Here is a 15,466-nt window from a genome sequence, read left to right as displayed (position 1 = left end):
ATACCTCTCCGAACATCAGTCACTTGGTGCACCTTATAAGTTGTAATAAAGGGAGGGGGAATAAAAGAAGAGGAAGCTCAGCATTCCCAGACTGATTAGTGTGAATGTAGGTGCATCTCCTCTGTACAGCACAGTGGGTATATTGCTGGAAGGAGCTGTGCATGAAATTAAGGGTTGCACCCAACTATAGTTACTGGAACCTGGGTGAACTATGTACTAAGAGGAAGGGGTCCCAGCCCTGTCAAACAATTCATAAAGAAAATTCAATTATAGAATCACACAAAGACTGAATCAGTCCACATTGTTTTAATCACAATGGGAAATAGCGATACATATCATACTTTTTAGACAATAGATACTATGTTGAACAGTGCCCCAGTTTGGGAGAGGGGGGGGGGGTTGTGAGTGATATCCAGTGAGGAAAAAGTGATAGGGAAAGGATGACGTGACAGAATAATCAATCAATTGGAAGTGAACAATATAAAGAGTTACATGTTCTGTACAAAAAAGACTTCAAGGTTCAAACTGCTGTATTTACAAATGTCATACTCCATAAAAGTTCAATCAAATGAAGAATTAGGACATGGAGTTGGCATAGAAAACAAATGGTTGTCGACGTTTCGACCCTCTAAGAAGTGCAGGTAATTCATATTATCCTTGCCGTGGGGTCTTCATCAGGACGGGTGTAGGGGCAGGTAACCTATTTAATGTATACAGGTAGTTAATTCACTAACAGAAGATGTGTACAATTACATCATCCAGTTAAAAATAGCAACACAATTATTGATACGTATACGGACTGGAGGGAGCCTTGGATTAAGACTAAACAATTATTCATTAATTAATTAATACTGTTTCCTGAGGCCGGTGTGTGGCAATTGATTGGGAATGTATACATCAAACCACTGCTACATACCGTTAAGTGCCTAATTTAGTGAAATAATATAATCAATAATTGGGAGCGACGTGAAGAAACAAGTTACACGATGGAATAGGTAGGATGGAAAATTTCAACAAGGCGCCATTACCTGTACCATGAATGGATACGGTTTGTTAGTAGGAAAAACTCTTTGTGGATGTGTCTGAAAGGAGCATAAAATAATGATCACTAGAACGTAGCATGGTTCGTCGTGTATCATCAGCATAGTGAGAATTAGACAGAAACCATTGTCAAGGAGAGAGACTCACCCGGATCAAGTGTTCAAGTGTTCAAAACGCATTCCTCGAAGGGAAATCGTTAATGGGGAGACGCACAGCAGTGTCTATTGAATACTGGGAAAACAAAAGAAATGTGGATGTGGTTTAAATGCTGCCGTCTGCGTGTATTAAGTGCACTCTTAGTGCCACTGATAAACGTTTGCAGATGCAGATTTAAATGCTGCCGTCTGCGTGTACTAAGTGCACTTTCTTTTCTTTTGTTTTCCCAGTATTCAATAGACACTGCTGTGCGTCTCCCCATTAACGATTTCCCTTCGAGGAATGCGTTTTGAACGCTTGATCCGGGTGAGTCTCTCTCCTTGACAATGGTTTCTGTCTCATTCTCACTATGCTGATGATACACGACGAACCATGCTACGTTCTAGTGATCATTATTTTATGCTCCTTTCAGACACAGCCACAAAGAGTTTTTCCTACTAACAAACCGTATCCATTCATGGTACAGGTAATGGCGCCTTGTTGAAATTTTCCATCCTACCTATTCCATCGTGTAACTTGTTTCTTCACGTCGCTCCCAATTATTGATTATATTATTTCACTAAATTAGGCACTTACCGGTATGTAGCAGTGGTTTGATGTATACATTCCCAATCAATTGCCACACACCGGCCTCAGGAAACAGTATTAATTAATTAATGAATAATTGTTTAGTCTTAATCCAAGGCTCCCTCCAGTCCGTATACGTATCAATAATTGTGTTGCTATTTTTAACTGGATGATGTAATTGTACACATCTTCTGTTAGTGAATTAACTACCTGTATACATTAAATAGGTTACCTGCCCCTACACCCGTCCTGATGAAGACCCCACGGCAAGGATAATATGAATTACCTGCACTTCTTAGAGGGTCGAAACGTCGACAACCATTTGTTTTCTATGCCAACTCCATGTCCTAATTCTTCATTTGATTGAACTTTTATGGAGTATGACATTTGTAAATACAGCAGTTTGAACCTTGAAGTCTTTTTTGTACAGAACATGTAACTCTTTATATTGTTCACTTCCAATTGATTGATTATTCTGTCACGTCATCCTTTCCCTATCACTTTTTCCTCACTGGATATCACTCACAACCCCCCCCCTCTCCCAAACTGGGGCACTGTTCAACATAGTATCTATTGTCTAAAAAGTATGATATGTATCGCTATTTCCCATTGTGATTAAAACAATGTGGACTGATTCAGTCTTTGTGTGATTCTATAATTGAATTTTCTTTATGAATTGTTTGACAGGAAGGAGCTGTGCAGCAGAGGTGACGTGCTCTCGATGGTTTGGTTCGCTTATGTAGAAACAGCGTGTGCCGTGATAGCCATAGAAGAAGCAGTTGCTGTGTCAGTGAGCTGTGAGGGCGGCATGTGGCCTTTGGTCTATTTATTGCAGCAGGGCTGTGTCATATAGTCTCGTCAGGCCCTCAGTCGTTTCTAGGCCTCGCCCGTGGGGCGTGTTATCTCCAGTGGCCTTACGTGTATATGTTGTGCTCAGGGCAAAGCCCAGGAGAGAGGTGATATATTCAAAACTGTATATTACAAACTGTCTAACAAACGTGTCAGCTGGTGAAGCCACTTCGACACCTAAAATTAACGACCCACTATATATGGGGAAAAAATACAACCAGAAAAAAAAAGAATAAAATAACGAAACTAGGAACTGAAAAAATAGAGGTCGAAAAGGAAAAAGGGGGAAAAATGGTAAAAGAAAAGACGAGCAGTGGGGGTGTGTCCATGTAAGAGATCAATAGAACAACATGGTTGATAGCATAAGCTAAGGCATGTGTTTTTATTTATTTTTTATTTATTTTTATTTATTTGTGCGATTTTATATAGCGCGAACTTTACCCGAAGGTGTCAGAGCGCTTTACATAAGAACCAGTTGAGAAACATAAGGACTTTACATTACATGCGTTACATAAAGGATACAAACAGAAAAAAATTGCAAATGTACAAGATGTAAAGTCACATAAGGAGGAGATACAAATGGATATACTCTAAGAGTCACATAGGAATGGTAGATAGTACAAAGGTCTACTGCATATACTCGTGATTAGAGTTATCTCTATATACATAAGGAAGGGGTATGACTAGATATACTCTAAGAGTCACATAGGAATGGTAGGTAGTACCAAGGTCAACCGCATATACTCTTGATTAGAGTTATCTCTATATACATAGGGAAGGGATACACATGGATATACTCGCACAATGGTCTGCTGCATATACTAGTGATTAGAGTTATCTCTATATACATAAGGAAGGGATACACATGGATATACTCTAAGAGTCAGGGGGGGGCGTGGCTAAGGCACCGATGGCGGAGGTCACCTGAGCACTCGGCTCCGCGATCGAGCCGCATTCATCCTGCTTTAACGGCTCCAGGGGCTCCCCGATCCTACACTGGGGTTCGGAGCAGGGGCGCTACGCGGAGAGCCGCGACTTGAGAGCTGCGGCGACGCGAGAGGTGCAGGATCGGAGCCTGACCGAGCGGTCGTGGAGTGAGCGGCGCCGATTCCATCATGGCGCCCGCTCTGGCCCGGAGGTCTTTGAGTGCCTGGCGGCCCTCGTGGGTCGCGGATCCGGAGGATTCCTGCGCTCTGCCCCCTGTTCCTGGCGGGGCGCAACGGGAGACGGCCGCCTGGATTTCCGGCGGCCCGAGCGCTCTGTGGACTTTGCCGACTGCGGTGGTCGACCGGCGGGTCCCCCCGGGGCTCTGCGGGATGGCGGAGCTGGGGAAATCCTTCTGCGCCCCCGCCGGGCCTGGGATTCTGCTGCCTGCAGCTCCGTGCCCGTTGAGGACCGAACGACCGGACCTGGCCTGGGGAGTGGGGAGAGAGAGCGTGGTGGGCTCGGGCTGGTCACCAGGAGCGAGTGTACCGGCAAGGCGGGGGAAGGAGGCCTGCGCTCTAAGATGGCGGCGGAGGCAGCTTATGACGGAGGTGGTAATTAGCGGCGAAGGGAGTCCAGTGCGGAGCCCGTCTCCCCTCCACGTCTGCATATTACTTCGACGAGGGCGAGGTCCTGACCCTTGCAAGGCTGGTCGTGGCGAAGACACCCATACAAACGGACACAGAGAGCCCTGAACCATGTGGCCATAGAGGAGACTTCAATCTTGGCGTTACTTGTGGTCGATGGCTGGTGAGCCCATTGCATTGACTATCGAGACCCGACCAGGATGCCCATTGACTGCTTGACCTGAGCCAGGGAACGGCTGTGTTGCTCCTGGCCGGCGCGTAGGCGCTGGCTGGGGATTCGCGCCGGGGCTGATCCAGGGTCGTGGACCGGCAGGGAGCCATCCGCGTGCTGGGCGACGCCACTTCTTGCGATACCAGACTATCTCGTGGCTGGTGCTTGGGACCATCATGGGTAAACCGAGGGGCGCGAAGGGGAACGCGCAGGCCACCTCCGACACGGAACTACCGGACAAGGGGGACCAGCTGGAACCGGAGATGCCGACTGACCCGAGTCTTCAGCGGCAATTGGACAACATCTTGGCAGCCATAACGGACACAAGGTCAGCATTCCAGCGGGACATTGCCCAGGTGGTGACGGGCTTGGGCTTGCTCAGGGCTGACCATGGAAAGCTCTCGGACAGGGTCAAGGAAGTGGAAGACTCGGTTGGAACCCTAGAACCGGCGCAAAAGACATTGGCAGTCGTCATGAAGGATGCACTGACCAGAATAGAGCTCTGGAGAGGAGGGCGGAGGAGGCAGAAGGGCGCAACAGAAGGAACAACATCCGCGTGGTGGGCCTGCCCGAAAAAGTTGAAGATGGCGACATGGTGTCCTATCTAGAACACTGGCTCAAGACGGAAGTGGCGCCCGGGGGGCTTTCCTCCTTCTACACCCTGGAGCGGGCGCACAGAGTTCCGTCCAGACCGCCTCAGCAGGGACGCCCACCGCGCCCAGTGATAGCGAGATTGTAGCATTTCCGCGATAGGGACCTGCTCCTCAATAACGCCAGGAAAAATGGGCCATACCAGGTGGACAACAGCAAGGTGAATATTTTCCCGGACTACACCTATGAGACTCAGCGCCAGTGGACCTCCTTCTTGGCAATTAAACACGAACTGCGCAACGAGGGTCTTCAATATTCATTGCTCTTCCCGGCGAGGCTTCGCATCATCCTTGATGGCAAGACCAAATTCTTTGACACCCCTGATGAGGCGTGCAGCTGGCTGGAACTCTACAGGGCTGGCAAGGATGGACCTGATTCTTCTTTCCATGCTACTTCAGAGGTTGGACTGCGACGGAGATCTAAGAGGGTCCGCAACAGTCGCGGTGGTTTTGGCCGTCCTTCCAATGTGGTGACTACGGCGGAACGGCGTGGAGTGCTCAAGATGTTGTCCAGCATATCGGGTTCCCAGGGAGAACCACTGACCGAGGAAACGGAGCCTGGAGGTGGCGGAGAACACTCGGACACGGAGGACTCTCAGGCTGATAGCGTGACCCTCCCTGTGGTCACCCCAAATACAGCAGAAGAACTGCTTGATGGCCGAGGGTGAGCTTGGGTGAGTCGTTCCTAGCGGAGCTAGGAGAGCTGTGCTGTATGGAGTTACGCAACCCCTGCTGAGACTGTTGAATAATTGGTTGTTACATGGGTTGGGGTTAAGCCCAGGATTTGTACCTGTATCTTACGGCTCGATCGCCACTAGGTGGCCTGAGTGTGGGAGGGCCCTTCTGTCGGTGCTTGGCCCCCTCCTTTGCCCCTAAGGCATACCTGCGGTGGCTACCGTCAGGTTAGTTTTCTAGTTTTGGGACACGGTTTGGATGGGGACTGGGGGGCAATCTCTGGGTCCTGTTCTGGGGGGGTAAGGGGGGAAAGTCATGGTTAGGGGTTCAATTGTTCTGGTTACAGGGGAGGGACGCCATCGGTGCAGAGCAATTATTGTATCTTCTCCTGTTCGAGGGAAATGGGGGGGACACACAGGAACGCAGTGGGACAATGGCTGAACTATCCAACTTGAAATGCATTACTTGGAATGTACGCGGGCTGCACACTATGTCCAGATGTCACAAAGTACACGCTTACCTGAAGCGCAGGGGTGTTCAGATTGCGCTGTTACAGGAAACGCACCTCACGAAGGCGGAGGGTTTAGCCCTACAGCGTAGATGGAGGGGACAGATCTATAACACCACATATTCGGCTTATGCTAGGGGAGCGCTGATTTGGGTGTGAGCCGGGGTTCCCCTGCAGGTGACGAAACACACGATTGACCCAGAGGGGAGGTTTGTCGCTATTGCAGGTAAATTAGGGGGGAGAGAGCTGAACATTTGCAGTGTTTATGCGCCCAACGTGGACCAGCTGGCCTTCTTCTCGACGCTCTCGGGTTCGCTGGCCCACTACATGACAGGGCCGCTCCTGATTGGGGGCGACTTCAATTCGGTGGTGGATGTGGATCTCGATAGATCTCATCCTCGTGACTTCGCCTACATACCGAGTGGCTAAGGGTAGGTTGGACTGGCAGACTAAATGGGGACTGATGGACATATGGCGAGCCCAACACCCACACACCAGGGACTACTCTCATTACTCTGGTCTGCACGAGCTACATGTGCGGCTAGATGCTCTGTTGGGGTCGGTAGACGTGGTGTCCGCGGCTGTGAGATCCGAGTACTTAACAAGGACTATCTCCGACCACAACCGTCTGCTGGCCGACCTTAGGTGGCTCCCAGGCGCCCCATGCGTCCCAACGTGGAGGCTGAGGCCCGAGCTGTTAGAGGATCACGTATTTCGGACAGAACTTGAGGATAGGATTGCTATCTACTTCGAGGAAAACGAGGGTACGACTGCGGCCAGGGCCACCGAATGGGATGCCTTCAAGGTGGTTGTAAGAGGCTACTGCATAGCTAAGAAAGTGGGGGTACGCCGGGTCCTATTAGAGGACCTAGACAAAGCAGACCGGACCCTTCGAGAGCTGGAGCTAAGACGCCCTGGCAGACCGGAACTCGGGGAGCGGGTGGCGGCCGCGAGAGAGGCGGTAGCAGTGGAGGTTGAAAGCCTACGCAGTTTTGATTACAAGGCCTTCCTCACTAGATCGCTAGCGGAGGGTGATAAATAGGGGGCGCTCTTGGCCTGGCTGTCTAACCCTACGAGGCGCACCTCTCCCGCGGTGGCCATGTGCGATGCAGCGGGAGTGGAGGTCTACACCCAACCGGAGATCCTGGACTGCCTCACGAACTACTATGAGGTACTGTACCAGAGTAGGGCGGACGAGGATGCTGACCCCATTGGTACCTTCCTGCAAGATTTGCCAATCCCTATCCTGGAGCCCGAACACGCCACGGCGTTGGGGAGAGAGGTGGAGCTGGGGGAGATCCGCAGCGCCATCAAGCGGATGGCACGCAACAAAACCCCGGGTCTCGACGGACTCCCGGTTGAGTTTTATGCCACCTATATAGACCTCCTCGCCCCGCGCTTGCTGCTGATCTACAAAGAGGCGAAGCACCTGGGATACCTCCCGGGATCGATGCGGGAAGCCCTAGTGGTACCCCCGCCCAAACCAGGTAGGGAGGCTAATGACCCGGCGTCATATAGGCCGCTGTCGATGCTCGGGGTAGATTATAAGATACTGAGCAGCATCCTGGCATCGAGGTTGTTGGGGCACATGGGCTCCTTGGTACACGAAGACCAAGCGGGGTTTATCCCCAAGCGTAACACCACCATGAACATCCGCCGTCTGCTTCGCCTGCTTGAGGATAGCCACGAAGAGGCTTCCCAGCCCATGATTCTATCGATTGACCTGGAGAAGGCTTTTGATAGCCTAGAATTGGGCTACCTCCATAGAGTGCTTGGTGCGTTTGGATTGGGGGGAGGGATTCTTGCGCTGGACCGCGGTGCTTTATGCCTCGGCGGTGGCGAGAGTGAAATCGGGCCCGTTGATCTCCCGGCAGTACTCGGTGGAGCGCGGCACGAGGCAGGGTTGTTCACTGTCTCCTCTGTTGTTCGCACTGGCAGTGGAGCCCCTGGCGATATCGCTTCGCACCGGTGCCCACCACGGAGGGCTACGCACCATGGTGGGGCAGCAGTTCATCTCCCTCTATGCGGATGACCTGCTGTTATTTATGGAAGATACTTATCTGCCCAACTACAGGTTTATACTCAGGAGGTGGCGAGGGAATTCCGAGGACCGAAGAAGAGGAGAGGCCTGGGTGTTCCCCGGCACGTCCTCTCTTATATTGCGCTGCGGCAGAGGATAGCAGTGAGGGACCTCACGCAGGAGGAACGCACCATTAGACTGTGTTGGAATCGTGCTCAGCGCAAGCTGGGAATTGGCCACCCATACGCCCCCGAGATCCCACTGGGTATGCTTACTGCGCTCCCCCACGGCGGCGATTGGTCCCAGTTGCGTACCTGGGAGGAGGCGGGTATTCAGGTCGTGGGTGTCCTGTATGAGGATGGAGTACTCCTACCCTTCCAGACACTATTGGATCGCTTCGGCATCTCCAGAGGGGACTTCCTACTACACGCGGCGGTCATGAGAGCGCTGCAAACACATTGGCGGACCGGACTTGAGGAACCACCGTTGTCCTTGACATGCCAATACGTGATGATGGCAGCCGGAACGGTTAAAGCTGTAACGTGCTTATATACTAGGATGACCCAGGAGCAGATGACTCCACTGGAGGCGCTTAAGGTCAAATGGGAGTCGGACATAGGGAGACCCATCCCGGAGTCCACATGGGCCCAGCTGATGCGCCAGGCCTGGAAGAGCACGCGCAACGCTAGGTTCCAATTGGTCCACTTTTACATTCTGCACCGTGCATATCTCACCCCGGAGAAAATACGGAAGTACTTTGCCTCTGACACTGCGGCTTGCCCGAGATGTCGGACGGTCGGAGCGGACCTGGTCCACATGTTATGGTCTTGCTCTGCATTGTCCTCTTACTGGACGATGGTTGGGGACACCCTTAAAGAGGTAACGGGGCGAACCCTCCAGTTTGACATTGCAGTGACGCTTCTGCACTGGTTCCCACGTACCCCTAAGACGCGGGTATCCAGCAAGTTTATAGACATGGGACTTATCCTGGCAAAACGGGAAATAACGCGGCGCTGGAAGGCACGAGTTGGTCCGACGGGCACTAAGTGGCGCACTGAATTCCTCAAATGGGCGGAGGGGGAGAGCACCCTGCGTTACCAACTGGCGAGGCGACAGCAGAATGAAAAAGCACTGGAAGCTGCGCTGGTATGGGAGACATTGGTACAAGCCCTGCGAGATCACAATTCCCCTAGCGACGCGGACGGTGACGCCGCTGAACTTCCTGCATCCCTGTAATGTGATAGACCTCTAATATACTCCTACGTACTCCAGTTAGTTTCCTCCTACACGTTCACAGTTGAACTGCTGCTGCACTGATGGTGGGGGGGGGGGGGAAGGGGGGGTGTTGGGCGGACTACACATACTGATTATACCACGAACATTTGATCCTAAGTCTATGATGTCCTGCCTTCGAATTGTTGGGTGGGTCTTGCTACATTAGGGGAGGGAAGGGGGTATTTTTTATTGGGGTGTTACATCTCAGGTTTTCCTTATTTACAACAAAAGTAAAAGCGGGACTGAACCACAGGGCGAAGACTATCCGCATCGGGCTTCTGTTGGGCCAACATGTATGCGCTGTCTAATTTGCCGCCCGACCTCCGGGTTGTGGGCTGAATGGCCGTGTATCAGTTCCGCAATAAAACTACTTTAAAAAAAAAAAATGGATATACTCTAAGAGTCACAAAGGAATGGTGGAGAGCACAGCAGTCTACTGCATATACTAGTGATTAGAGTTATCTCTATATACATAGGGAAGGGATATGGATGGATATATTCTAAGAGTCACCTAGGAGTGGTAGATGGTACAACAGTCTACTGCCTATACTAGTGATTAGAGTTATCCCTATATACATAAATATACAAACATAGTAGATTTCCTCAAGCAGAGTTCCATTAAGTGGGGTAGGAGGGGTGAAGTAGTCACAACACCAAGGGAGGGTGGGAGGGATTCAAGGGTATGGAGAAAAGGCAAAACAGAGAGGGGAAGAAACATTTGAGGATCCTCAAGGGGGAAAAGAGGGAAAGGGGTAAAAAGATGAGGGAATGGACAAGATGACGGGTCGGGGACCAGGGAAAAAACTGCAGAGAACAGCCGCAAAATGGTCAAATGATTCTCCAAGTCTTATAGGAGTGCCCTGTCCGGCCTGATGCCTGCTTGTAAGGGTGCTTGTAAAGGATTGTGTGCATTGATACCATAACTGGCAATTTTCTGTTGTTTTACTGGAAGATTTCATACACATAAAATAGACAGTTGAAGAGGGGCATTTGGAGAAGATATTAACTCCTTCAGTGCAGGTTTTGGCTAGCAGTCGATGCCGTTGGCTGACGTTGCGAAAGGTTTCAAAGGAAACTTTGGTTCTTGCACCAAAGAATTCTTTTTTTCTGTCCTCATCCTTCTGCACGTCCATCTGTGATGTCAGCTCACCATGAGGCATGCTGACGTCATAAATCCCCACCGGTGCAGGGAGGAAGAAGCAGGTGAGTGCCCACACCCACATCCAGTGGGGATTTCAGGCCTATATCATGCAAACCTTTAGGGGGCTTTGGCCCATGTGATTTACCGGATGACTACCTTGGGGCACTTATATTTTTGTATGTGTTTTTTTCCCTGGGGTATACAACTGTGGCCCCAAGAAGGGCTCAATCGCATCTCCCAGGGGGAAACTGATAGTACACATGTTTTCCAGGGGTCACCCCTTCCGAAACATGGGCTTACCTCCTTGGGGGCCCATATAATTTTTTAGGATATGTTTTTTTTCACTGGGGGGGCACAATTGCACTTCTGAGGAGAACACAAAATAAGGCACATGGTTTCTGGGGATTGGCCCATCTGACATATGGGTCCACCCCCTTGGAGGCTGTATGATTTTATTGGAATGCCTGTTTTTTCCCTAGGGAGCACGATAACAAAGTGGCCTAAATCCACTGGGCCACAAGAGAGTAGAAAGACCCATGTTATGGGCATGTTTTAGTGTTGATTTCCCTGATTTTACCATAAACACTGCCTGCAGAAAGCACAAATATATGCAGACTTCCATACAGTGCAAAACACCTACCAATGCAGGATGTCTGAACAAGATCAAAACTGTGCCAGTGTTGAAATTACCTTTTACTTTTACTGAAATTATATATTCAATGAACAAAACAAAGGTGACAATTATAATTAGGTATAGTAAAAAAAACAACTAAAAAATGTACTGGTCATTTTTCATTTTTTACCTTTTTTCAAAGACTCGCGGAGCACTGAGTCCTAAGGTGGTTGCTAGCACAACATTGTTGATGTGGTGGCAGCCAATCAGATTTCATCTTGAGATCTGTTGGCTTTGTGGATTCTCTGCAGTGTGAAATATACAACGTTTTTGAACCTTACTACTTTTACGGATTTACCCCAAATGACATCTGACAGGGATTGGTAGACAGCCCTCCTTCATCCATTGGTCTTTTGTGTCATCCACAAAATTATTTGTCTGCCCACTTCAGCATGGGACAATGAGTCACTAACTTTAGAGTGAGTAATGGCATTCTGAATTTTCAGAAGGATCCTTTCCACACACAAAGTTGGACTCCAGGAGCTACTAGGTGAATGAGTGATTCTTGAGATCAAAGCTAGATCTATGACTTCAAGCAATTATGTTTATACTGGCAGTGGCCTGGCACCACCCAACAAAGTTTTCCAAAGCTATGACAACACAAACATTGACAAAGCTATAAGGGCTATAAGACTGGCAGTGAATGGCAGACTTATTGACTTTACAAATCATTGTTTAGCTATCTGATTTGCTAATGAGGGTGCCTAGGTCTATTTTCTGGCCCTGTCTGACTCTGTTTTAGTTGTCCCCCACCTAAAAATGATTCCAGCACATGTGAGTTTACAGTGGCTGTAGTGAGCTTACTCCTCGTACCTTGAAATAGGCCATGGGATTGGGTATGTGGCAAGTTGAAGTAATACTTTGCTCTTTTTTTGTCTCTTTTAGTGCCTTTGGAGAAATACTTTGGATTGCAACATCTATAAACTAAGTGCTTTTTTGCTTTTCCACATTGCTATCTCTCTGTCAGGATCAGATATTGAGATAGCAACCTGATGAGAGGAAAATGGAGCATAATCTGGAAGCAAGTTTTCAGTCAGCAGAGTTCTATTTGATGAACAGTCTAACAGTGTGTAGACTGGGCAGGCTGCTCAGGACTGCTGTGAAAGGGGGTTTGTGGATGTGGATCAGGACCAACTGACGGAATAGTATGCAAACCAGGGAGGAGAGTGACACCAGGTCTTGCAGGTAAAGAGGGTTTTATTGGGATAACACGTTTGGTATTGAGCATCAATGTTCTCTGTGTCCTAAATGTGAGTCTCTCCCTGGCGAATTGGCTGGGATCCGTCTTTGCAGCGCGGGTGTCCTCTCCAGGGTCTTCGGGTCTTCCTCGCTTGACTTTAAGGGACGATCAAGGAGGCAGGTCACCGCTCCGGAGCCCATGCAAAGGAAGCCAACAGAAGCGCACCGTTAGTTCAATGTCCTCAAGGGGGGTGTGCACCTTTGGGGCCGTGTGAGGTGAGGCTGGGAGGAGGCCACCCGTGTGTACCGTGCACTAAGATTCTGTCAGTGACGTGGTGGAAGGGCAGACACACGGTGAGGGTTAAACGCGGGGAAAAGAACACAGAAGGGAGGGGGAAGACGCGGGAGACAAACGCGGGTCTATGTACAGTATTTACACACTCTTCCTTCCCGCCCACACTGCCATACGCTGCCGTACCTGGGTCAGCCACGCTCCTCCCCTGGGAGAGTGGCACGGCGGCTCGCGGGGTCGTTGGCCTCCAGGCACTCCGTATCTCTCTCCTTCTCCTCCGAGATGTTCTTCGGGGCTTTCTCGCTGTTCTTGGTAATCTCCTTCTCCGCTCCGTTCAAACCGCTCTCCGACGCCGCTCCTCGCCTGCTCTTCCTCCGGGGTGATGTCACACCCCCTGTATCTTGCTTCCGGGGGTTTATCCAGTCCGGGCGTTGCGACGTAGGTAGGGGGAGTGGTCTCCTCCTCCTCCGAGAACGCCCACTTAAAGGCGCCGGGTCCCTCGTCCAGCTCATCGAGTCCTGTCTCCCAGGGGTCCGTCTGCAAGGAAGGAGGCACAACAGGGTCATTCCCGGGAGTCCACCACTCCTCATTAGCGCTCCGCCTCGCCTTGTTACACAGTGATTCTGTGGGACATGGCATGGCCTCCCTTCGAAAACAAAATCTGTGCAGTAGAGAGACAACAGCAGGGTAGACCAGCCCAGAGAGCGGGCACATGCGGTGGCAAGCACAGACAGAGTTCTCTCTTGGCAGCCCCCCTATTTGGCACACCTACGAATTTCCCCGTTCACTGCAGATGCTGGATGTAAAGTCAGTGTAGCAATGTTTTTTGCCTATTAACTATGTGCATCTCTTTCTGGATGTTGACTTCTTTGAAGACATTTTGCACCAAATAGATTTGTGTGCCGAACAGTTTGAGAGAACATTTGTGGCACCCTTGGGCTTATTCTAGGGCACACCAATAGACTCTCACTTCAGTTAGGCAGTTAAAGAAAGTTACAGGCCTTAGGCTCAATATGGTGATAGCGAACAGTCTCCTGGTCTATTTCTGAAGTTTGGTAAACACTCACCTTTGCACCGGTCATGAGCAGGGATTGTTTTTTGCTATTGCTGCATATGCTGCAATTCATTATTAATTCTGCGGCATTGTTGCGGGCCCATCCAGATCATGACAGGTTGTTCTAAATTTGGCCTGTCATGGAACATTTATCTGCCAGTTTTACAAAGATTTATACTCCTGGAAAGAATATAGCCATTGATGCGTCTGTGATCCTATACAAAGGGTGGCTGCTGTTCAGGCAGTACATACTGAGCAAAAGAACTCATTATGGCATCAAAATGTACATGCTGTGTGAGAGCTCTACTGTTTATGTACACTGCCTTAGTGTGTATAGAGTAAAAGACTGCTCTAAATCCTGTAGAGTGCCCTTCCTCACTAGGAGCCATGGCAAAGATTGTGTGGGAGTGTCCAATTACAGCTCTGCCAAGTGTCACGCATCAGGGGTTAGACTAAAGCATTTTAGTGCTAGCGTCCGCATCACCCCCCTAAAATTCATTTGTCACTCGTTATAGCTCTCCCAACCTCATGAATGTTGGATGAGGCGCTGTAGGAATAATTAACATCAGCTTGGTTGTGCATGGATTTGGTGTTTTCTGCTCCCTGCTCCAGGCAATTCACTCAGCCCTTTAGGCCCGGACATGTTGCTGTGGTGACATTAGTTTTGAGTGTGTCACTCTGATACAACATTGCTAGTCTTTCCGCAGCAGCGCATTGTTTTTAAGGTTTAAAAAAAAAAATTACTGTGCCAATGCACAGCTTGTCCAGGATATGTGGATCAGCAGCAGCGCCACAAACACTACCACGGAAAAATCCGCAGGAGAGACACACTCCCTGTCAGTCCTGCACAGAATCATTCATCGACTCAAAGTCTGGCTGCTGCAAAAGCAGGGCACAAGTACTATAAAAAGAAGTGGGGGACTGACCAAGTAAGACAATATGCAAATGACCTCATGATGTTACGACGTAGCGCTATAAAAGAAATAAAATAGTGCTATTTAAATTATTTGTGCCAATACTGGGACAGACTAACCCATCTGACAGTCTTACAGTGTCTGCAATTATATACATAGACATAACAAAGGCAAAAGCATGTCTCGCTTAAGTACCTGTGAAGAGAAAGCAAGCTGTGTGCCTTTGTTTCCCTCTGCAGCATTTAGATTTAAATGTAAGGTTCCAGGCGGCCCACAGTCAGCATATACAAACAAAAGGAGGTCGGATGGCCCCTTAACTTCGGCCCAGCTGGAGGTGAAAAAAGGCTCCCTCGCTGCCTGCACGTTGCTGCTGGGAATGGAAAGCCGGCAACGTGCAGGTGCTGCTGAATGTGTCCCGGTGTCCGAAAATTACACCAGGACAAGTTCAGGCGTCCGCCCTGTGAAAGAGTGGGGGGACGCCGTGTACCTGCGTGTACTCCCGCCTTTAGCCTTGTGCGAAAGTACAATCATGTGAGTCCCTAATCGGGTGGGTGCACGGCTGGTGACTGTGTGTTAACACACGTTATCACCTTTGTGTTCCTGACAATTCACACAATGGGTCTTTTTGTTTACGGTCTCTTTTTTCACTGATGAAGCGGAAGGCTGTGCAGGCCAAGAAGGGCACAAACT

At 49.7% G+C, this 15,466-nt stretch overlaps 2 long non-coding RNA genes across 2 annotated transcripts; one reads left to right on the top strand and one right to left on the bottom strand.

Moving 5' to 3' along the window:
* Positions 1-290: 290 nt before the first annotated feature.
* On the bottom strand, positions 291-1,071 carry LOC144819418 (uncharacterized). Its single transcript, XR_013607356.1, has 2 exons — positions 1,029-1,071; positions 291-700 (listed from the first exon to the last, which is right to left on the bottom strand). It is a non-coding gene; the product is annotated as an uncharacterized LOC144819418 (long non-coding RNA).
* A 352-nt stretch (positions 1,072-1,423) lies between these two features.
* Positions 1,424-2,186, top strand: LOC144819417 (uncharacterized). The gene is made up of 3 exons (XR_013607355.1): positions 1,424-1,503; positions 1,610-1,663; positions 1,992-2,186. It is a non-coding gene; the product is annotated as an uncharacterized LOC144819417 (long non-coding RNA).
* Positions 2,187-15,466: the final 13,280 nt, after the last annotated feature.

Source organism: Lissotriton helveticus, chromosome 2_1, assembly GCF_964261635.1.
Source record: "Lissotriton helveticus chromosome 2_1, aLisHel1.1, whole genome shotgun sequence".
Lineage (NCBI taxonomy): Eukaryota > Metazoa > Chordata > Amphibia > Caudata > Salamandridae > Lissotriton > Lissotriton helveticus.
This window is presented reverse-complemented; position numbering and strand designations above follow the sequence as displayed.